Source organism: Rhinolophus sinicus, chromosome 1 (assembly GCF_057876585.1).
Source record: "Rhinolophus sinicus isolate RSI-liver-muscle chromosome 1, RSI-T2T, whole genome shotgun sequence".
In the NCBI taxonomy this organism is placed as follows: Eukaryota; Metazoa; Chordata; class Mammalia; order Chiroptera; family Rhinolophidae; genus Rhinolophus; species Rhinolophus sinicus.
Genome location: NC_142501.1, coordinates 104,598,674 through 104,621,532, shown reverse-complemented (window position 1 = coordinate 104,621,532; position 22,859 = coordinate 104,598,674). Strand labels below are relative to the sequence as shown.

General features: G+C 37.9%; 1 protein-coding gene and 2 long non-coding RNA genes across 3 annotated transcripts in view; all 3 read right to left on the bottom strand.

Annotated features, from left to right (window-relative positions):
• The window catches only part of LOC148759145 (ankyrin repeat domain-containing protein 26-like), a 123,974-nt gene that overhangs the window by 23,885 nt on the left and 77,230 nt on the right, over positions 1–22,859 (bottom strand). The gene's annotated exons all lie outside the window — the stretch shown is intronic.
• On the bottom strand, positions 11,076–13,023 carry LOC141570137 (uncharacterized). The gene is made up of 3 exons (XR_016020926.1): positions 12,951–13,023; positions 11,786–11,965; positions 11,076–11,109 (listed from the first exon to the last, which is right to left on the bottom strand). It is a non-coding gene; the product is annotated as an uncharacterized LOC141570137 (long non-coding RNA).
• Positions 14,493–22,215, bottom strand: LOC148759146 (uncharacterized). The gene is made up of 4 exons (XR_016020987.1): positions 18,842–22,215; positions 16,992–17,171; positions 15,748–15,818; positions 14,493–14,593 (listed from the first exon to the last, which is right to left on the bottom strand). It is a non-coding gene; the product is annotated as an uncharacterized LOC148759146 (long non-coding RNA).

Genomic DNA, 22,859 nt, shown 5'->3' with positions numbered 1-22,859 from the left:
ATTGTGTTTTACATTCTATAGCACCCTTTACAGTTTTCGAAGTGTTTTCACATTTGTTACCACATTTGTGCATTCCACAGACCTCAAAGGTAGTCATTAGTACCATTATGACAAATGAGGGCACTGACATCCGACAGGTTAAGAAGGAGTTGCCCCAAGATCCCACAGCTAGTAAGTGACCCATGCAGGATTCTACTGTGTTCTTATCGTCAAACGCAGTGTCTATGCCAGTAGGCAGCAGTTGCCTATATCAGAAGATCACACTCCTCCTGTCTCTTTCCAAAGCTGTCACCTCACATTAGCTCATCATTGCATTGTACTTCTATTACTACAAGTACAGTTGCCATCAAGTTGCTCAATGCATGCTATTTTAACTGAACAAGACAGTTGTTACATAGTAAAGCAGCGCTCAGCCAAATTGTTGTTAGTGTAATCCAACATATTATTAGTATTCACCATGCTTTTCCTACCATAGAAAAGTTCCTTGCAGATCTATTTGACAATACAAATATAATAATACTTTGATGTCCCAGACATTATGCTTAAAAGTTCCGAGTTACAAACAAACCCTACAATCCAAATTCTTCCTTTCTGAATTTCATTAGGATACTTACACATCCACAGAACGCACAATATCATGCATTTGGGCATAGTTCGAGCTGGAATAATTCTTTAGCTTTTAGGTAAACTTCACTTCAGAACCCAAACTGATTCCTTATGACTTGGAAGCCTACGTGTTTTATACTATTCCCAAGATTCTGTAGCTATTGAGTTACCCATCCAGGATTCCATTCTGTTCTTTCCTCAAACACAGTGCATATACCATTAGGCTGCAGTTGCCTATATCAGAAGATCACACCTTTCTTATCTCTTTCAACAGCTGTCACCTCGCATCAGCTCACCATTACTTTGTACTTGTACTACTACAAGTATGGTTCCTAGCAAGATACTCAATGCATGCTGTTTTAATTGAACAAGACAGTTGTCCTGTATTAAAACAGCGCTCAGCTGATTACTGTTAGTAGAATCCTACGTATTAGTACTATTCAGTATGCTCTTCCTTCATTGCAACGGTTTCTTGCAGATCTATCTGACATTACAAATATAATAATACTTTGGTGTCCCAGGCATTATCTTCTCAAGTTCCAAATTATAAAAACACCCTACAATCCAAACTCTTTCTTTCTGAAACTCATTAGGACATTTCCACATCTACAAAAACCGCAGAGTCATGCATTTGGGTATAGGTCGACCGGGGATAATTCTTTACCTTTTAGGTAAACTTCACTTCAGATCCCAAACTGACTCCTTAAGACTTGGAAGCCTTAGTGTTTTATACTATTCTACACCGACTTCCTAAAGTGAAACTTGCAAGTTAGCAGAATTGTACTACGCTGTCTTATTAGATTAACCACATAGCTAGTTTATTAATTATAGGATAAACCATCAAAAAATGATTTGTATGGGGAAATGCAGAGGTGAGAAAGTAAAGTCAAAGCACACCCTTTTCGTTTTAACATCACAGAATGGTGATTTTGTAAATAACATTGATAATAATAATAATTCTGAAAGACAGTACCTCAGAATCCCAAGGTGATTCTTCATCTTCATCTTGTCCTAATCCTAATGATGACTTTTTAACTATAAAATGGAGTCACAGGTACATTAATGTGAACGTATATTACTGTGCATTTTAAATACACATTCAGTCATGCTTATTTCCATAAAAGTAATAGCAGAAAAGAATTTCAGGGGGTCGAAGCGTTTGCAAGAAGAAGCAGTTGTTAATAGTGGGGATACTTTTGCAAAAAAAGATAGGAAAGAATGCTTAAAAGAAGTGAATATCACATTTGGGTCGACACATGTTAGATTTGTTTATAGCAGAGCTTAAGCTAGAAAGAATTCATAGATAGTCACTAAATTACCACGTATATTATCCTGGTGTGCACTGTCAACACAAGTCAAATTATCATTGTTTGTTTGGTCTTGTGGAGCACTTTCAATAATAGCCACACGATTTTCTCTTTTTCCAATTGCCGGTTTGGTTGCTTCTTTCTAGTAAAAAAAAAAAAAGAAAGAAAAACCCAACTTCAGAAAACATCATATTCATTTACTCGTTCACTCACTCACTCAGTCCATCCATCGGTGGGACAAGAAAACTTTACTGTAGGCAACAAATCATAGGCACAGACCCAGGGGAAGCTGGAAATACAAATGAAACATTTTGTCCTACATTCTAGTAGGAGTAGAGATATTATAATACATGAAAAAATAAGAACAGAAAAGTACCGCTCGCTGCTTGTACACCTGAAGTGAATAAAGTATCGTAAGGACATAACATAAAAGAGAGAACAATCAGTTGTACCCGGCAAGCTCAGCAGATGCGGCAAAGATAGGGCTGCATCTCGACAGTTATACGAGGGCTGAGGGAAGGCATGAAGGGGAATCCAGAAGGGCAGAGGGAGCAAAAGCCTGAGGATGAAAACAACATGTTGCAAGTGAGGGCCGCAAAGGGATGGGGTAAGCCTGGAACACTGAGAATGGGATGGAGATACCGCTGCCATTTCAGAACCAAATCAAAGAAGGCACGTGTCATGCTAGCATATGAATTTTACCCTCACATACTGGGGAGTCACCCAGTAAGCAGAGGTGTTGCATCATCACAATTCTGTTTTAAGACAGTCAATAAGGCCGCAACTTATGCTATTGAGGACCTCCGTTTCTTTCTAGTATCCTATGCATCATCCTGTCTTGCGTCACAGCATAGCCTCTCCCAGGGGCCTCCAAACCCACAAAGGCAGCTACCAAAAGTAGGTCACTTTCTGGCTTCTACTGGGTGGCTCCGGGTTGGGCACAAGCAGCAGCTGACCTGGGCCTGCCCCACAGCCCCTCCCAAGAGGCCCCAAATCCAACACACCTGGTGATCAGCTTCAGCAACACCAGAACAACACCCAATTAGCTCCACAAATGGCACGCCCAAGCCATGGACTGAGCAGACACCGGAGCCCTGCTACAGCCGATCCCACTCTGTGACGTCAGCCCACACACATCAGCTCATCTACTGTAGTCACAGCCAGTCGTCCTGAGCGTCCATTCCACACACTGATGCGCCAACAGCAATAAGGCTCAAGTACAACAGGAGGGCACACACCACCCACACGAGCTTCTGGAACTCCTGGCTCCGGTGACCAGGGAGACTGTACCACTGGACACACAGGACACCTGTTATATGAGCCAATGCTGCCAAGAAGAGGAGAATTAGCAGATCTACATAATACATAGAAACAAACACAGAGAGGCAGTGAAAAAACAAGAGAGAAAGAAACATTTCCCTAATGAAAGAACAGGATAAAACTCTAGAAAAAGAGGTAAACCAAATGGACACAAGCAATATACCAGATACAGAGTTCAAAATACTAGTTATAAGGATGCAAGATGAAATGAGGGGAAGAATCCATAAAGTAGGTAAAACTTCAACAGAGAGACAGCAAATATAAAAAAGACATAGAAATCCTTAAAAAAAAAAAGTCTGAAATGAAAAATACAGTATTAAAATGAATAATTTATAGATGGAATCAGCAGCACATTTGGTGAAGCAGAGGTTCCAATAGTGATTTGGTAGACAAGGTAGCAGAAAACACCCAATCAGAACAGAAAAAAAATGAACATAAATAAAAAATAAATAAAACAGAAAATACTTTAAGGGATGTCTGGGACAATATCAAGTGTAACAACATTCGTAAGGCTATCGAAAGGAGAAGAAGGAGAGAGAGCACGAATTGAAAACCTAGTGGTTGTTGAGTTTCATGAGTTCTTTGAATATTTTGGAGATTAGTCCCTTATCGGAGGCACTGTTTGCAGAAATCTTCTGCCATTCAGTTGGTTGCCTCTTTATTTTGTCGATGGTTTCTTTTGCTGTGCAGAAGCTTTTAAGTTTCATATAGTGCCATTCGTTTATTTTAGCTTTTACTTCCCTTGCCTTTGGAGTCAAATTCATAAAATGCTCTTTGAACCCAAGGTCCATAAGTTTAGTACCTATGCTTTTTTCTATGCAGTTTATTGTGTCAGGTCTTATGCTTAAGTCTTTGATCCATTTTGAATTAATTTTGGTACATGGTGACAGATAGCAGTGCAGTTTCATTCTTTCGCACGTGGCTATCCAATTCTCCCAGCACCACTTATTGAAGAGGCTGTCTTTCCTCTATTGTATGTTTTTAGCTTCTTTGTCAAAATTGTCTGTCCACATTTAAGTGGTTTTATTTCTGCGTTCTCAAGTCTATTCCGTTGGTCTCTGTGTCTGTTTTCCTGCCAAGACCATGCTGTTTTGATGATTGTAGCCCTGTAGTACAAGCTAAAGTCAGGGCGTGTCTTACCTCTAGTATTGTTCTTTTTTCTTAAGATTGCTTTGGCTATTCGGGGTCTTTTGTGGTTCCAAACAAATCTGATGATATTTTTGTTCTATTTCTTTAAAAATGCCATTGGGATTTTGATGGGGATTGCATTAAATCTGTATATTGCTTTGGGTAATATGGCCATTTTAACTATGTTGATTCTTCCAATCCATGAGCACGGAATGTCTTTCCATTTCTTTGTGCCTTCTTCAATTTCTTTCAGTCCGAATGGCTATCATCAGCAAGTCAAACACTAACAAGTGTTGGAGAGGCTGTGGAGAAAAAGGAACCCTCATACACTGTTGGTGGGAATGCAGACTGGTGCAGCCGTTATGGAAGGCAGTGTGGAGGTTCCTCAAAAAATTATGAATAGAATTACCGTACGACCCAGGAATCCCTCTCCTGGGTATCTACCCCAAAAATCTGAGAACATTTATACATAAAGACACGTGTGCCCCAGTGTTCACTGCAGCTTTGTTTACGGTGGCTAAGGCATGGAAACAACCAAAATGTCCTTCGATAGATGAATGGATAAAGAAGTTGTGGTATATATACACAATGGAATACTATTCAGCGGTAAGAAAAGATGATATAGGAACATTTGTGACAACATGGATGGATCTTGAGAGTATAATGTTAAGCGAATAAGTCAGACAGAAAAAGCAGAGAACCATATGATTTCACTGATATGTGGTATATAAACCAAAAACAACAAAAGAACAAGAAAAACAAATGAGAAACAAAAACTCATAGACACAGACAATAGTTTAGTGGTTACCAGAGGGTAAGGGGGTGGGGGTTGGGAGGAGAGGGTAAGGGGGATCAAATATATGCTGATGGAAGGAGAACTGACTCTGGGTGGTGAACACACAATGGGATTTATACATGATGTAATACGGAATTGTACTCCTGAAATCCATGTAATTTTACTAACAATTGTCACCGCAATAAATTTAAAAAAGAAAGAAAACCTATCAGAATACATAATGATGGAAACCTTTCCTAACCTGGAGAAGGAAATAGACACACAAGCGTAGGAAACACAAAAGTTCCAAACAAAATGAACCCAAATAGGCCCACACCAAAACATATCATAATTAAAATTCCAAAGGGTTAGGACACGGAGAGAATATTAAAACCGTCAAGAGAAAAGTAGTTAGTCATGTACAATGGAGATCGCATAAGATTGTCAGGTGATCTCTCAAGAGAAAATCTGCAAGTCAGAAGAGATTGGCAAGAAATATTCAAAGTGATGAAAAGCTATAATCTACAACCAAGATTACTATTACTGTATCTGGCAAGGCTCTCATTTAGAATCAATGGAGAGGTAAAAACTTGCCAGAGAAAAAGATGATGGCGTTCAGCACCAACAAACCAATATTACAAGAAATGTGAAACGACAACTTGAAAAAAGAACAAGACACAGAAGAAGAAGAAGGAGAAGGAGGAGGAGGAGGAGAAAGAGGAGGAAGAGAAAGAGAAGAAGGAGAAGAAGGAAGAAAAGAAAGAGGAGGAGGAGGAGGAACAGGAGAATGAGGACGAAGAGGAGGAGAAGAAATATGGATAATAAAATGGCAATAATTACATACGTATAACAATTACTTTAAATACAAATACGTTACATGCTCCAGAGACGACCTAACGTGGCTGAATGGATAGGACTTCAAGACCCATATATATGACATCAAACTGAAACAGTTTTGCACAGCAATAGAAACCATCAACAAAATGAAAACACGACCGGACGAATGGGAGAAGATATTTGCCAATCATATATCAGAGGAAGGGTTGATATCCAAAACATATAAGGAACTCAGAAAACGTAACACCGAAAGACAAACAATGCAATTACAAAATCAGAAGAGTACCTGAATAGACTTTTCTCCAAAGAGCTCACACAGATAGCCAAGAGACATACGACACCATGCTCAGTGCACTAATCATTAGAGCAATGCAAATTAAATACACAATCAGCTATCACCTCACAACTGTCTGAATCGCCATCATCAATAAATCAACAAACAACAAGTGTTGGTGAGGATATGAAGGGAACCCCCCGTGCACTGTTGGTATGACCGCAAATCCGGCCAGCCACAATGGAAAACAATATGGAAGTTCCTCAAGAATTTGAAAATAGAACTACCATGTGGCACAGCAATCCCACTTCTGAGTTTTTCTCCGCAGAAATCCAAAACACTCCTTTGAAAACATGTATGCATCTGTATGGTCCTTGTCGCATTATTTACAATACTCCAGATAAAGAAGCAACCGAAGTATCCATCGTCTTGGATAAACAAGAAGTGCTACATATATACAACAACATACTACTTGGCTGTAACAAAGAATAAAATCTTACCATTTGTGACAACGTGCGTGCACCTACAGGGTATTATTCGAAGTGAAATAAGTTAGACAGAGAAACGCAAATACCACATGGTTTCACTTATCGGTGATATGTAAAAATAAATAAAAACATAAATGAACATAGAAAAAAGAAACAAACTCATAGATGCAGAGAACTAACTGATCATTGCCCACAGGGAAGAGTGTTGGGGAGCAACTTGAAAAGGTAAAAGGATTAAGAAGTACACACTGGCAGTTATAAAACAGTCATGTAGCTGTCAAGGACAGCACACAGAATACAGGAAATAACATTGTAATAACTAAGTAGGGTATCAGGGATTCCACACTAATCGGAGCACCAGTTTACACATTATATAAATGCCTAACCACTATGCTGTACGCCTGAGGCTGACATCATATTGAATGTCAACTGTAACAGAAATGAAACATTTTACATCTATAAAGAAAACTAAAAACTTTCTGAAGCTTGATATTCTATTACACGGTTTTTAAGAATCTCTGCTTTTGACCAGAGTAAAGAAAGCACCCTGTCTTTTGCAGACACGGATCCTTTCTTTACTTTGGTCAATGCATCATGGACAATGGGCATAGGACCTCACGGACATGTTTTATAGGGAGCAGACGAGAGCATCATGAGCTTTGGAGCCAAGTGCATTTTGGATCAAACCCTCAACCTTCTCCCTGGCTACTGCAACACATGCTACCTAGACTGACTTGGTCTCCACTTCCTTATCTCTGAAGATGAGGATTCCCTTCCTTGCCAAGGCTATTCTGAGAAGTAAATGAGATCGTGCTTGTTACAGAATAGGTACTCAACAAGTGTTGATTTGACGATGGAGTATGTCAGAATATCAGTTGAATGAAAATCTGTGTCACTATTGCATATATGGGCCGAGGAGCCCACGGATCAAATACCATGTAATCAAATACGCCATTAAAACACAAAACTTGAAAAAAAAAAGATCTCTGTTTTTCAAATTGGTTATTATTTTATGCAAAACATGTACTCTTCAATTAGATGAAGATATTTAAATATATTCCCAAAGCAATGATTTAGAATATAGTGGAATCCTTTTGTTATACGAGTTTTGAGATAGAGAACATGAATTCTAAACTTTCAAAAATTCTACAATTATTAAGTCTAAATGAGGAACCTAGTATACCGGAAACTAATATAAAATAATACGGATTGTCAACGGGATGTAAGTGAAAAAAAAATGAAATGAAGAAAACACTCCCTCCTAACAAGTATACCATACCAACATACAAAGCGTAATAAAATAAAACCATATGTCATATACTATCTAATTTTAAAACTGAAAGGTACCAGGAAGAGTTCATGACTATTACAATGAGTACCTGAATCCATTCAAGATTTCATTCAGGCACGAGTATGATAAAAGTCATGCTGGTATAACGTAAAAGTCACATTAAGAATCCTTACCGTTACCCAAATTGCATAGCTCCGTCACGGTGGGAAAACTCCCTATCGAATTTTACTATCACTATACATTTCCCAGCCCTTCTTTTTCTCAGCCCCCATCTTTGATACTTACTGAAGTTAAAAAAACAACAACAAAACAATGCAGCAGCAAATGGTCACATGTTATAAAATGGTTCATGCTGAGGAATTTTCCATGACAAACATAGAACAATGATAGGTAGACCACAACTAAATTTTACAAGTCATTGCTACACAAAACTAAATTCAGAGCAAAACAGTTAATTTCACACAGGAGCCTTTTACCTTGGTATTAACATCGAAGAGCCATTCCTCTGATATAGGCCATGAATCATTATTGCCAGTTTCGCGGGAAAGACTTTAGGGTAAAGATAACAAAAACAAGTGAATTCATTTCTTGACAAAAGCAACAACAACAACAAAAGGAGTAAAAGGTCAGCTATCTGCATATGAAATATAGTCTCTTGATATAATTAAAAATTAGATGATATGCTAGAAAAGCTATTAGCTACCTATTTCTGCCTCCACCACTCCCAACTCATGCAATATTTAATGAAGATACACTCTAAGTTTCCATAACAAAGAATGACAGCCAATATGTTGGCGACACCTGAGAGTATGTTGTTTTCACCAAAAGTCCTGAAGGCTGAATTCAAAACGCAAATAATAGCTGACATAAATGGAACCTGAACTGGGACAAACGCAGTGAGCTAAATCAAGTTAGAAAGATACACTGACCCTTCTCCATGGTCTGTCCCTGGTTCAAAGATTAATCTGTGTGAGAAAAATGGCAGTCTTGCTTCTTTAACGTAGAAAGCAGTTATTAAATCGCGCCATTCATTCCTTTCACCCTGAAACACTACAATCAGTTCCCTGAAATGTGTGAAATGTTTGCAAGTTACACGTACAACAGTCAAAGAACAAATAAGTATGTTCTTAGCCTCCCCACTCCCAGACCACTTGTCCTCACAGCTTCCTGGCAATCTCCAACCTTGAAAACTTCAGCCTAAGAAGGCATAGACTCCTGAAACAAGGATGGGCTCAAATGACCCACAGTAGGAGTTGTCCATTTCCCTGTTCCTGGAAAATAAGCTAAGTGGAGCCTCAGTCATCCACTCCCAACATAGTCATGTTACCACCTACCCAACTCCATTACTGTTTTCACAATCAGTCCTATCTCTGCCCAACCCTCCATATCCATGGGAAGGACATCAGTGCATCGGGAAAAGAGGTGGAGGTGACGAAACACCTGCGGTGGGCCATGGGTCTATATAGTTCAGCAATCTGCAGTGCCTTTGGACTCGAGGGGACCCGCTCTGTAATTTCGGGTGCTGGTGGATGATACCATATTCCTACTTGCTATAAAGAGAATGTTTCCAGAGGCTCAAAGGTTTAATATGTTTTCATACAAATCTTAAAGAATGCTGGTTCCTCCAATTCAACAAACAAAAAAGCAGCAACCTGTTCAGGACGCCCTTGAACCCCTTACTTTAATCTGCTTTTTTAGACAACTACCAACATCCTCTTTCCTTCTTTCTTGTAATTTCTCTTTATCTTGTCATACCCTACCATTCTGATCTCTTTTCCCCTATCTGATCTCTGATCTCTATTCTAAAATCCTTATTCCTACTCCAACCCAGTGTTGGTCCTATTGAAACTTGGATTCCGCTGCTAATTCCATTCCTTTCCATAATTAAAACACTCACCCAAAGGATGATAAAGAAGGAAGCGTACTGGACTTAGAAACCTACACTTCATCTCATTTCATCACTCACTGTACTCAAGTAAGTCACATAATCTCTTTGAGTTCAAACTCCTCATGAGATCAACCACTTGACCAAAACATTAACGGCAGCATGAAGTACTAGGGGGTGTTTTGAATTAATTAATTGCTAACATTCCTTCAACACCTGGAATTCTATGGACTTTTGATTCTCTCTAGAAAAACGGAGAACACTTAGCTGGCAGAAGTGGAAAAACAACAACAGAACAACAGCAACAAAAAACCCTGAGAAAAGCAGTGAAAAAGATAAAAAAATCATGGAAAGTCATCGAAGAAAGAAGAGAGACTCTGGAAAAAAAGAAAAAAACTTCCTAGAACAAGGGAAAGGTATTAGCCAGAAGAGAAACACAGGCTGAGACATCAGTAAGTAGAGAAATCAATTGGAAATATCATCTCAATTTGTGCTGCAGTAACACAACATGATCTATACATAGATGTTCTTCACTTACAGAACAACGATTCGTCCCAAGAAGGCTACATCGCATTATACCTGAAAACACTTGCCTGATTAGGTCTTGCTTATGCACAACCTGTGGTTCTGTGGCCACAGCGAACTGAGATCTGCCTTAAACACTGATGGTGAAAACAAGGTTCTCGTGACTGCTGCAATTGTGGAGTACATTAACACAAGAGCTTGCGCTCACTGGGCTTGGGAGGACACTTCTCAATCAGTGTTAACACGTCACTAAACGGGACTCTCTGAGTCCACCTGACTTGCACCTGAACCTTGAATCCAGACCCGTCCAGGCACTTCTCAGTACAGGCTGAGGGACAAGAGAAGGGACTTGGGAAGCCAAGCAGGCCGAAGGTCACATCACGGGTCAGCCACTTGGTAACTATGGTACCAGGGGTCAATTAATCCACCTCCCGGAACCACACACGTGTAATGAATACAAACTAGGCCGAACAGCACAGCTACTTTGCAAAGTTACTGTGCCGACGACCTGAGAGAACCAATGTTAGGCACATAGTATAGGGCCTAATCCAGAGCAGAAAGAACACTCATTAAAGCTTACTGGCTTCTCTCTGAAGTCTCTTAGTTAACATGCAATTTTAGAAATCCATAAAATCCTACCTGCTCGCAGGGTCACATTTAGAACACTCATCCACTGTTAAAGAAAAAATTCAAATACATTGTAAATACACAACAGAAAAACACAGAACGTTGAAAGCGTCAGATTGAAGTGATATAAAAATACTTCTTTGGGGCAACCCCTGAAGGCTATAGTAGGGTGAATATTAATGATACAAGTGGTGGGCAATTTATACGTGAAGCGCTTTTACTTCCCCTGCTATACATCTGTGTGTATATAAAAATACATATATATATATATATATATATATATATATATATATATATATATATATATATACATACACACACACATACATACATACACATATACACGTATATGTATGTATGTTCCTATATATGTGTGTATGTATACATACATACTCCCCAGTGTACGCTAAATACTAGTCTAAATGGAATCATACTTTCTCCTTATTCCCTTTCTTATTTCCTTATGTTACCGTGATTGAGGAAGAATGCCAATGTCTCGCTAAAAGGTATTCTATTTGGCTGTAACTTGCCTAAACAGAGTAAACATAAAGCAGATTTTGCTACAAAATGACTGTAGGAAATTCAGAACTACGATCAACCTACACAGAGGTAGGCTAGGGTTGAACTCTCTGTTTTTGTATTTCCTTCTTTGCTTTCTCTGTTATCTTGTAGCTGTGATTCACGCAATTCATGGAGCGTAGAAGTACGTAAGAAAAACACACCTCCAATCTGAGTCTTTCGTTTGTCTATTACGGTCATCTGTCCAAACTCTGTGGATGCTGACAGAGGTTTGCTCCTTGAGTGTGTGGCAAATGGCCGTTTATCACCAAATTTCGAATCCCCGGATCTTTGAGAAGTTCCATGATTGAAAGTCAAAGAAGTAGCATTCCAGCTGGAAGAATCTGAAAATACAGTTTTCATTTATTAGGAGGTAAAAATAACACAAAGTCGACCATCGTGTAAAACTTCCTTCTTCAGAGAAGCAGCCCCACACCCTCTTTCCCCCAAACACACTACTCCTTCAGAGTACATGTTATTTTAGGTGTCCTATACTTGCCATTCACATAGGTAAGTTTAATTAACTATTGTCACTCAGCAATTTCTGCTATATAATGTGTTTCCGATTAAAGCTTCCCTTCTCAATAGTTAAAATGGTGTGGGGTGTGAATTTTTTTGTCAATATCAAAAGTTATGTATTTTAAATTGTTCGGTTTTTATTTCTAAGATTGTAACTATCTGTGGAGACTACTGACTTAAAAATGTTCTTTGGAATTCTCAAAAATTTTTAATACCATCAAAGCATCCCAAGGCACAAAAGCTTCAGAATTCCTGTTTGCAAAGATTGTGTCTGTCAAATATTCATTACTATTAATTACGTCTCCCATTTTTAATACTCGAAGACACCAGAGGCGCAGGTACGCACACAGCCAGTGTCTGCTCAGCAGAACATCTGGTTGTCTTAAGACCATCAGTGTTACAACACTAAGAGAAGAAGTGAAGTTAGAAAACAATTGACATGGTAGCCATTGAGGCTTACTGGCGTTAACATAAAAAGTCAAAGAACCATTTGAAAATGCTGGAAAAATCTTCCAGGGTGATAACTGACCTGTGGTAACCACTATTAAGTACAGGGATTCCAAACTGGGACAATTAGGGTATCGAACAAATGGAGAAACATCTTAGTGAAGTCAGTTTTAAAATCTCATTTCCTTATTCCTGTAAATACCTCTTCTCAAACATCCATACAAACAATGACATCACGTTATGTCAAATCCTTCAATTAAATTTGTAGCAAAGAAAAAAAGGAATGAGGAAGAGAAGACTGCACGCATGTCAAATGTCCTCGCGTACTCCTTCCCAAAATTAAATTGGTGTTACAAAGTGCACCTGGTCTGAAGGGTTGCACTTCGTCCATTCCTACAGCTTCGTCAGGAACAGGCTCTTTCTCTTCAATTGTCGGCTGAAGGGGTTAGGAAACAAGATGATTAGTAACTAATGGACACTTTATGCAATCTCTAGTTAACAATTCAGGCTAGCAATATTAACGTTATAACCTCCAAGAAAAGGACTTTTTGAAAAATAGGTATTTAAGTGAATATTAGGTTGGTACAAATGATACTGCAGTTTGTGCAACATTGAATGCAAACCTCCAACTTTATACAAGCATAAATTCCCCAAAGTTAAAAAAAATTTAATGTAAGATGCTGAATCCATGAAAGTGAAAAAGAGAATTTTAAAATCATAAGAGAATTTTAAGAGTCTCAGAACTGGAAAGGCAGCAAACCCAGAAGGCATGAAATAAAAGAGTAAGAAGTTTGACTACATTTTAAAATAGAGGTTACCGTCTGAATATACACCTATCCCACAGTAAGAGTATTCACTCTGCATATATTTGGACTGATTACATTTCCTAGAATTCTTTTTCCAAGAATACTCAAAATATATTTTACCTTTCTAATATTTTCAGAGTCACCTATGAGATTAAATCTACTAATCACTGATAAATCTAGGCATTGCGCTAAGCACTTCTTTATACATCAATGAACTCATTTCGTTATCACAATCTCGAACAGAATGATTAAAAAGATGAGCAAGTCAGGATTTTCCCCAGGACTTTGGACTCTACAATAGTATGCTTGCTGCTCTTCTAGTGTAAACATATAAATTCAAAAGACGCCTTAGATTTCAAAATACTCAGGGAAAATAAGCTAAAAATTATAGAGCTCTTCTTAGAAAATAGTGAGATTATTTGCTGCTGCAATAAGTGTTATTTCCCTTTCATGATGTTGAAAGGAGAAATAAATGTGAAATAGGGGAAAATACACCGACTTCTTTGAATAAAATACTCACCGCTAAATTATCACTAAGTATGTACCGTGGCATCCAATATCTTCAAAAGTTCCTAGTACTGAAGTAGGACTCTACTGGGAGCAACTTGTTACTTTTCTCAAAAGCAGGACAAGGAGATCTAAAAGACGGTCTCTGACCTGGCTATGCTTCTACTCCTTACAATCAGTGGAAGTGAAAACTAACCTCTCTGCTAACACAGCAAGGGGATGAAATCCCTGCCTCAAACTGAAACTTCTGTTCTCAGTAGCAATAGATTTGAGATTGTAAAAAGCTCATTGATCCACGTAAAAAGTATTGAAAGCCTCCCCTATAGATGAGACATTGGGAACGTCACTACTTGATTGTTGGACATAAATGGATTTCAGTCAAGAATATCATTTATTGCAATGGACGGAAAATCTCACTTCCCCTAAAATACACACACACACACACACACACACCTTTAACATCCTCTAGAATTCCCATAGGTACAACATTGGTTTTCAAAATATGTCCATACACAAATACGCACACACGTATTTGAAAATAACTAAACAAAATACCTCAGAATTCATTTTCTTAAGATTTATTTTTGTCTCCTTTTGTTGTTGAAGGCAATTGGTCAGAATTGCATCTTCTAATATTCTGTTGTCCTGTTCTTGAGAAAGTGGCCTCTGCGTGTCGTTTTCCTTTTGTACAACCTAGAGAATCGAATATGAACAAAGAAAAATTAGAATGTAACTAAAATTTAACTGTTAAAAATCTTAATCTACGTTTACTTATTCCTAAATTATTGGATTGTAACTAGAGAGTGAAAAATAAGTTGCCTTAGTCTAAATTAGAAGAAAAACATGAACCCGCAAAACTAATTTTGTCACCGTTTGCACTAAACAATCGCTTATATGTTAAACCCACCCCAAAAATGAAATAGTAAATGATTTTTAATGTCACAGAGGCTTCCTCACTTAAAATAGTTCACCACACCACATCTTAAATAGTGAGCCCCTATAGTGAATTTAAGAATATCTTTTAAAGATTAATAACTGGAGAATAGGCAAACTTTAATTAGGAGCCCACATCATTAACATCAATCAGTAAGAGAAGTAAATTCCTACATATTAATACAAATTATACACTATGATAGTGTTATACATTGACATAGTTATCTGTTGCATCCAATTCTAACTTATTCAACACCCACTAATAAGAGCAGATCAAAAATTAAGTCACATTTACTGATTTCCTACACTGAAATGAAAGAAATTAGAAAGTTATTGTTTGTGCCCTAATAACCAAAGGTCCCATCCTGGAAAGCGTGATTCTCTTAAAAGTCAGTTGAGTTGATTGCATGACCCCATTCTCTCTCTGAATGTAGACTCAGACGTCCATTACACAGAGGTCACAAGGAAGAATCCATCTCTAACCTTGGCCTTAGTGACAAGCCATAGGGAACTGCACATTTTGAACCACTGACTCCTTTCACGTGAGCCCGAATCAGTGGCCATCATTTTCACATGGTTCATAATTTCAACTGTCTCATCACGTGATTCAATATTTGATGTTACTTTCTTTGTTATGTAAGGGAGTTATAAAAATTAAAGGAGCAAACAATATTCAGGACTTTATTATTATTATTTTTTGCCTCAATTCAAGGATAAAGTTGAGCTGTGAATATGTATAGATGCTAACAATATTTTAAGTTTTCTAACTAGTTCAAATGTTATACATATCATTCAATTATGACCGTGTGACTCGAAAAGGCTAGCTTGAAAGGTAATTTCAATTGGACTCTATTATATTATTAAAGCACAGAAAACCATATTATACTAGAAATTTAAGCTTAATTTTTACATACACGTGTGTAGTTCTTTTCATTTCCATCAAGCCTCGCTTGCCCTTCCTCCGATGTCATTCCTAGGTGTTGTCCTGCTGACAAGTCTACATATTAGTTAAAACGAACTACTTAGAACAGTCAGATAAAAGCTATCATCTTTATAGATACAGAAAATAACATCTTATCAATTGAGAGTTCAAATTAAGCGTAATCTTTTCCTGAATACTTTACTTTACTTAAGAAATACTTCTAATTAGCTCACACTTCAACAAACCATTTGGGTAATATGTCACAAAGTAAAAGGCATACAAACGTGTCAAAAATGAATCCACCAATTCATTCATTGAACATCGATGGAAAAACAATCAGAAACAAAACGCAATTTAGAAATACAGGACAAACATATCGAATCGCACTATATACTGTTCTCTACCTCGTAATTGTACCTTTTGAACAACACCCTAAGATTCAACTGCAACGTCACTCATTGTTTCCACAATGACTGTTACTTCTGATGCATTTATCTGTGTACACCCTTACTTATAGCTGAAATGTTTTCCTCTACTATTCTGAAAATTTCTTTTCACCATTGAGGATTCAGCACTGGGGTTTAAGGAAGAAGGGAGAGAAGAGGAGACAGACTGCGGACACAGCTGAGAAGGAAGTGCTATGCACTAAATTCTCAATGAATCCCAATACTGCTGCAAAAGTCAATTCTAAACTATATAATGCCATAGAAAATCCAAGAAATATTTGGTTGTTGGTTTCAAAGGTGCTTTTTCAGTTACATCGAATAAAGTTATAACCAATACTTGTGAATGCCGAGCTATAAAACTAAAGCTAAAAAACTGTTTTGTTTCACTAGGCAATCTTTAGATCTTTCTGAAGTTTGCCCATCTGGTCCCTATGTGGTACATATAATCCTGCTGCCCACTCCCCAGTGTACGCTAAATACTAGTCTAAAGGAAATCACCCTTTCACCTCATTCTCTTTCTTATTTCCATATGTTACTGTGCTTCAGGAAGAATGCCAATGTCTTGCTAAAAGTCATTCTGTTTGGTTGTAAGTTGCATAAACAGAGTAAACGTCAAGTAGATTTTGCCACAAAATGACTGTTGGAAAGTCAGAACTATGATGGGGCTACATAGAGGTGGGCTGGGGTTGAACACTTTCTGTATCTTTATTTCCTTCTTTGCTTTCTCTGTTTTCTGGCAGCGGTGATTCACACAAGTCATGGAGCCTATGATTACCTAACAGAAACACACCTACAATCTGACTCTTTCGTTTGTCTATTACGGTCATCTGTCCAAACTCTGTGGATGCTGACAGAGGTTTGCTCATTGAGTGTGATGCAAACGGCCTTTTATCACCAACTTTCCAATCCCCGGATCTTTGAGAAGTTCCATGATCGAAAGTCAAAGAAGTAGCATTCCATTTGGAAGAAGCTGAAAATAAAGTTTTCATTTATTAGGAGGTAAAAATAACACAAAGTTGACCATCTTGAAAAACTTCCTTTTTCAGAGAAGCGGTCCCACGTCCTCCTTTTCCCCGAACACACTACTCCTTCCGAGCACATTTTATTTAAGTGTCCTATATTGCCATTCTCATAGGCAAGTTTAATTCATTATTGTCACTCAGCAATTTCTATTATGTAATGTGTTTCCAATTAAAGCTTTCCTTAATAGTTAACATGGTGCCGGATGTGAATTTTTTTGTCGTTCTCAAAAGTCATGTCTAACCACTTATCTTAAGTTCAAATATGTGTGACAAACATGGGATTAGAAAAAAAGCTTTTAAAGCGTGGTACTATTACAAATTAGAAACTACTTATTATAAGAAAATAGTCTTTTCTAAATGCTTCAAGATCTTCAGAATTCATTTTTTAACCCTTCCATAAACAGAAATTCATATGACAAATGACAGACTTGGGTGACTTTGTTGTTTCCAAGTAAAAATACGATCAAACTAGGTCCACACTAGCTCCAAGGAGTACAGTGAACTATGAGACAGAAAATGAATATATAGCAAACTTATTTTCCTTTTGCTTTTTAAACAAAATTCTCACCTTAAATCTTAAAGACAAGTGAAAGAAAACCACAACTGTAGAAGAGAAGCTTTAAAACTGTTTTATCACTTCACAACCAGGGAGCCCGTATATCATTTAAAACAGTAGTTTCCAATGTCCTGTGAGAATCCCTAAAGTCCCAAGATCAGTCAGTCGAGGGGCCCGAAAAGGTCAAAACTATTTCAAAGAAACACTGACTGTCATTGGCCATTTTCACTCTCATTCTCTTCTAAGTGTACAGTAGAGTTCTCCACAGCCGTGATATCACAGCTCTGATGGTAACATCATAGGTCTGATGGTGACTGGCTCGTAGCTCTAATGGCTCAAGGAATGCATGCCTGTGTGTGCTCGTATTTTAAAATTTTCAGGTTTTAAGTCTAATATTGTAACTATCAATGGAGACCACCGACAAAAGAAAATACTTTGGAATTCTCAATAAGTTTTAATAGCATAAAAGAATCCCGGGGCACAAAAGATTCAGAAATACTGTTTTCAAAGACTGTGTCTACCAGATATTCATTACTATTAATTACTTCTCTCATTTTTAATAATCAAAGACTCCATAAGTTCATGTACACGCACAGCCAGTGTCTGCTCATCAGAACATCTGGTTGGCTTAAGAGCATCAGTGTTACAACACTAAGAGGAAGTAAAGTTAAAACGCAATTGACATGGTAGCGACTGAGGCTTACTCTGGGCAAACGTCAAAATTCAAATAACCATTTGGAAACCCTGGAAATATCTTCCAGTGTGATAATTAACCCCTGAGAACCCCTAATAAGCACAGGGGTTCCAAACTGGGACTTTTTGGGGTATCGAAACAAGAGGAGAAACATTTTAGTGAAGTCACACTTTTAAAATCTCATTTTCTTATTCCTGTCGATGTCTTTTCTCTCAAACTTCGATAGCAACAATGACATCACGTTACTTATGTCAAATCCTTCAATTAAATTTGTAACAAAAAAAAGGAATGAGGAAGAGAAGATTGCACGCATGCCAAATGTCCGCGCGTACTGCTTCCCAAAATTAAATTGGTGTTACAAAGTGCACCTGGTCTGCAGGGTTGCGCACCGTACTTTCCTACAGCTTCCTCAGGAACAGGATCTTCCACTTCAATGCTGGTCTGAAGGGGTTAGGAAACAAGATGATTAGTAACTCATGGACACTTCATACCATCTCTAGTTAATAATTCAGGATGAAAATGTTAAAAAGTTCTTACCTCCAAGAAAAGCATTTTTTGAAAAATATGTATCTAAGGAAATATTAGGTTGGTGCAAATGTAATTGCAATTTTGCAATTTGTTCTTTACCTTTGAAACCCCAATTACTTTCGCAACAACCTAATACTTTGATAAGTGCACTTGATATAACCGTTACATATTTCTAATCACAGCTTTGTTTTTTAGTGCTAAAACAAGATACTTGCTTGACATGGTAAGAAACCTTGGTGTATGTCCAGCTGAGTCTAAACAGAACATTTTAGAACCTACTTCATCTAGGTCCACAAGAGCTAGGAGAAACCGAACTGTTATTTGACAAAAATTTTGATAGAAAAAATCATTGACCCAAGTGGCAAAGAGATAAGAAAAACTTTTCATTATATTATGTGTCAATAAATAATAGGAAAAATGATATATATAGTTATGCAACTTTTCAAAAAAGTATAATAATTTGTAATCAGGGAAAAATAAGAACATTTACTTATTATAATCATCTAAAATGTACCAGACACTTACCATGCACATTTTACTTCTTTCCCACACAGAACAACAAGTATAAAAATGGGTTGATGATGGTTACCCCACTTCCTCTTCCTGGCCATTCCAAGACGTTAGAATACAATGATGGACAGGTGCGATCCATTGCAGTCTCTGTCCAGCAGGTTTTGCTTCTAGATCTTCACACGACTGGCTCCTTCTCATGCTTCACTTGGCAGTTTTTGTCACACTCACAAAGATCTTTCCTGACCACTGATATTCCACTCCCACTCCTATTCCAACTACAACCATGCCCGACCCCCGACAATATTCTTTAACCCAGCATTCTCCATTCTCCTTAAATGACGCAGACATAGTGACTTATAATGGACTGTCGTTCACTTGTTTTTCTGCTTGTACAGCTACAGCTGTCCCCTGAACTTCTCCAGTCAGTGTCTAACTGCCCAGCACACAGCTGGTATCCAACTAGAAATTTACTCCAGGTGAAAACATTGAGCTCGCACCAACAAAGCCTCAAGTACCAAAACACTACACATCTACAGGGTATTGCCAATCACAGTCTCTGAAACTTAACATCCCCCAGGTTAGAAATCCACATGCCCCTTCTAACTTTTCCACTCTGTTCTTGACACTACTGCCATTTGATTGTCCTACAGGTTTACAAAAAGTGTCCCCGATATTTAATAAGTCGCTGCATCTCACTGTGATCATTGTGTTTTACATTCTATAGCACCCTTTACAGTTTTCGAAGTGTTTTCACATTTGTTACCACATTTGTGCATTCCACATACCTCAAAGGTAGTCATTAGTACCATTATGACAAATGAGGGCACTGACATCCGACAGGTTAAGAAGGAGTTGCCCCAAGATCCCACAGCTAGTAAGTGACCCATGCAGGATTCTACTGTGTTCTTATCGTCAAACGCAGTGTCTATGCCAGTAGGCAGCAGTTGCCTATATCAGAAGATCACACTCCTCCTGTCTCTTTCAACAGCTGTCACCTCACATTAGCTCATCATTACATTGTACTTCTATTACTACAAGTACAGTTGCCATCAAGTTACTCAATGCATGCTATTTTAACTGAACAAGACAGTTGTTACATAGTAAAGCAGCGCTCAGCCAAATTGTTGTTAGTGTAATCCAACATATTATTAGTATTCACCATGCTTTTCCTACCATAGAAAAGTTCCTTGCAGATCTATTTGACAATACAAATATAATAATACTTTGATGTCCCAGACATTATGCTTAAAAGTTCCGAGTTACAAACAAACCCTACAATCCAAATTCTTCCTTTCTGAATTTCATTAGGATACTTACACATCCACAGAACGCACAATATCATGCATTTGGGCATAGTTCGAGCTGGAATAATTCTTTAGCTTTTAGGTAAACTTCACTTCAGAACCCAAACTGATTCCTTATGACTTGGAAGCCTACGTGTTTTATACTATTCCCAAGATTCTGTAGCTATTGAGTTACCCATCCAGGATTCCATTCTGTTCTTTCCTCAAACACAGTGCATATACCATTAGGCTGCAGTTGCCTATATCAGAAGATCACACCTTTCTTATCTCTTTCAACAGCTGTCACCTCGCATCAGCTCACCATTACTTTGTACTTGTACTACTACAAGTATGGTTCCTAGCAAGATACTCAATGCATGCTGTTTTAATTGAACAAGACAGTTGTCCTGTATTAAAACAGCGCTCAGCTGATTACTGTTAGTAGAATCCTACGTATTAGTACTATTCAGTATGCTCTTCCTTCATTGCAACGGTTTCTTGCAGATCTATCTGACATTACAAATATAATAATACTTTGGTGTCCCAGGCATTATCTTCTCAAGTTCCAAATTATAAAAACACCCTACAATCCAAACTCTTTCTTTCTGAAACTCATTAGGACATTTCCACATCTACAAAAACCGCAGAGTCATGCATTTGGGTATAGGTCGACCGGGGATAATTCTTTACCTTTTAGGTAAACTTCACTTCAGATCCCAAACTGACTCCTTAAGACTTGGAAGCCTTAGTGTTTTATACTATTCTACACCGACTTCCTAAAGTGAAACTTGCAAGTTAGCAGAATTGTACTACGCTGTCTTATTAGATTAACCACATAGCTAGTTTATTAATTATAGGATAAACCATCAAAAAATGATTTGTATGGGGAAATGCAGAGGTGAGAAAGTAAAGTCAAAGCACACCCTTTTCGTTTTAACATCACAGAATGGTGATTTTGTAAATAACATTGATAATAATAATAATTCTGAAAGACAGTACCTCAGAATCCCAAGGTGATTCTTCATCTTCATCTTGTCCTAATCCTAATGATGACTTTTTAACTATAAAATGGAGTCACAGGTACATTAATGTGAACGTATATTACTGTGCATTTTAAATACACATTCAGTCATGCTTATTTCCATAAAAGTAATAGCAGAAAAGAATTTCAGGGGGTCGAAGCGTTTGCAAGAAGAAGCAGTTGTTAATAGTGGGGATACTTTTGCAAAAAAAGATAGGAAAGAATGCTTAAAAGAAGTGAATATCACATTTGGGTCGACACATGTTAGATTTGTTTATAGCAGAGCTTAAGCTAGAAAGAATTCATAGATAGTCACTAAATTACCACGTATATTATCCTGGTGTGCACTGTCAACACAAGTCAAATTATCATTGTTTGTTTGGTCTTGTGGAGCACTTTCAATAATAGCCACACGATTTTCTCTTTTTCCAATTGCCGGTTTGGTTGCTTCTTTCTAGTAAAAAAAAAAAAAGAAAGAAAAACCCAACTTCAGAAAACATCATATTCATTTACTCGTTCACTCACTCACTCAGTCCATCCATCGGTGGGACAAGAAAACTTTACTGTAGGCAACAAATCATAGGCACAGACCCAGGGGAAGCTGGAAATACAAATGAAACATTTTGTCCTACATTCTAGTAGGAGTAGAGATATTATAATACATGAAAAAATAAGAACAGAAAAGTACCGCTCGCTGCTTGTACACCTGAAGTGAATAAAGTATCGTAAGGACATAACATAAAAGAGAGAACAATCAGTTGTACCCGGCAAGCTCAGCAGATGCGGCAAAGATAGGGCTGCATCTCGACAGTTATACGAGGGCTGAGGGAAGGCATGAAGGGGAATCCAGAAGGGCAGAGGGAGCAAAAGCCTGAGGATGAAAACAACATGTTGCAAGTGAGGGCCGCAAAGGGATGGGGTAAGCCTGGAACACTGAGAATGGGATGGAGATACCGCTGCCATTTCAGAACCAAATCAAAGAAGGCACGTGTCATGCTAGCATATGAATTTTACCCTCACATACTGGGGAGTCACCCAGTA